Raw genomic sequence first — 2,500 nt, forward strand, 5'->3', positions numbered from 1 at the left:
CGCATTCTTGATGGAAGAACTGCCAATTCGATGAGAGTTTGAACGCACGGTTTAACATTGTCTTTAGTAGAGAATGTTTATACTTAACGTCAACAGGGCTTTGGTAATGCAATAAAAGACCAGTATCGGTTGGTTTCACATAGACCTTCGTATCTAGTCCTGGACCATTTCTGATGATCACCATACCAAGAATGGGAATATTGCCGTTGTCTTCGAGTTTCATTGTGAAGCTAAGTGAGGGGTGTATTTCATTCAGTGTTAACAAGAATTCAGAGGCAGATGAAACATCGGGCATTTTGCTGAGGGTGTCGTCGACATAGCGATTATAGAAAGCAGGCATCTTGTTTTGTTTTTGCAATTTGTCCTCGATATTGCACATAAACGTATTTGCCATTAGTGGCCCGAGGGGGGAGCCCATGGCAACCCCGTCCACTTGCTCATACAAATTTACTTCGAATTGAAAGAGCTGGTTTTTCGTAGCAATCTCTAACAGCTCTATAAGGTCAGTTTTTGTGATGTTAAGGTCATATTCTTTATTAAACCAGTCGTCTTTGGAAGCTTTCTCCCCTAGGATTTCGATTGTTTCATCCACTTGTACCTTTGTGAAAAGAGACGAAACATCGTATGACACTAAAATGTCCTGTTCGCCGATTTCCATCTTATGAAGGTCATCAGCAAACGAGAAGATGTCATTAATGGTTTGGTCGTTGACGGACAAAGGTTTTAGCTTTTCATCAAGCCACTTAGCAAGCTTGTAGTTGTAGGTTCCTGTTGCTGACAGGATCGGATGGACCGCTTCAACTGTCTTAATAGTAAATGACTCTGTAAACTGCTGAACAGGAATCTACTGGAGTCTCAGTCACTTTTTTTGAAACTGAGAGCTACGCAACATAGTCATTGAACCTAGAAGGTTGCCTTATTACTCTGGGGAAGGCGATGGCACAGGCAACTGCCTTTGTTCTGGTAATGTTGTCTGTACACTGTTGCCATTGTTTGAAGGCTGCATTTCAGTGACTTCATCTGACTTGGAAAACGGTTTCAAAATATTTGGATGTCTGAATTAGTTTTCACCACACAGGATCTGTCTGACAACTTCTCAAGACAGGTACCCATTTTCCAGGTCTGATTTTCCTCTTAAGTGGTAAGTCTGACATCTTGTCCTGTTTCTATTTCTGGTAGGTCGCGAAAAGAGCGATCATGGTACTACTTAGCTTTACGTCTTTTCAACTTTACCTTTTCCGTAACATTTTCTGGAACCTTGCGGTACAGTAAATATGTAGCTGTGGGTAGTAAGGCTCTTGTGCAGGCAGACATCAACCTTTGAGTTGGACTTGTTCCAAGCGACTTTGTTGATGTGTTTCTTTGATCCAAGAAGACTACCCAAGGATCTTTGTTGTCCTTGGATGCTCTTTCGATTTAGGACTTGGCAGCTTTGACTACAGACTCCACTTAAGCTTTCCCATTTGCCCTGTGATGATGTTGGGAGGATGATACATGGAGAAATTCCCAGTCACGTGAAAATTGTAAATGACTTTGTAAATTGGCGCTCATTGTCCGTTACTAGTATATCAGGAATGCGATATCTGCTGAATTGTTGCTTGAAAAATTCAATCACACAGCTTGATCTCTTGCAGTTGTCTCATTTCGATAAAACCTGAATAGAAGTCTACAGGCACTAAGTACTCTTTGCCAAGGAAGTTTGAATTGGTCGGAAGTGACTCGACTGCATGGACGGTCAGGAAAGTGATGGCGTTGCATTGGACACTTCTGATTCTTGAATTGAAATTAATTGCAGATTCAACATTGTTTGATATGGTCACGCACTTCATCATTCATGCCCTGTCAGAAAACAGTGTCTCTAGCTTAAGGAAGGCAAGCTTTTACTCCTAAATCGCGGTAGAAGTATTCTTGTCTTCGGTTCACGTCTTATCATCTGACAGATGACTACTTTTGAGCCTTTAAATAAATCGCCGTTGTGTACGGTATGCTCATCACGATAAGACCAGTACTCTCTGGGGTTGGCGGTTGGTGGTTGGCGCAGTGGTAAGATCTCTGCCTTCCAACCCTAAGGTCCCGGGTTCCATTCCCGGTTCTGCCGAGACTGGAATATTTGGCGACCTTCTTTCCCGCTAAAGTTCACTCAGCTTTCCATCCTTCCGAGGTCGGTGAAATGAGTACCAGCATGCATGGACTGCTTAGAATCGGCTGCAATTTGCGCCTGTATATGCTTCCAGTCCGCTGGGGGCAAATTGATCATTGTAAAGCGCCCTTGAGACGTTAGTGATAAGGGCGCTATATAAATGCACCACTTTACTTTACTTTACTCTCGGATGTTGATTGGGACTTGATATTTCTGCATAGACGATCCTGTCAGGATTGTCCTCTTTAAGGTTTGAAAGGTGTCGTCTTGACCTGTACAACGTTGTAACTGTTCCAGTCTTTCTGGTGTCACCATAGAGGCTTGCATTGGGCCTAGGCTCTCTACCTCCAAGGACAATAC

This window comes from Montipora foliosa, chromosome 5 (assembly GCF_036669935.1).
Source record: "Montipora foliosa isolate CH-2021 chromosome 5, ASM3666993v2, whole genome shotgun sequence".
NCBI lineage: Eukaryota > Metazoa > Cnidaria > Anthozoa > Scleractinia > Acroporidae > Montipora > Montipora foliosa.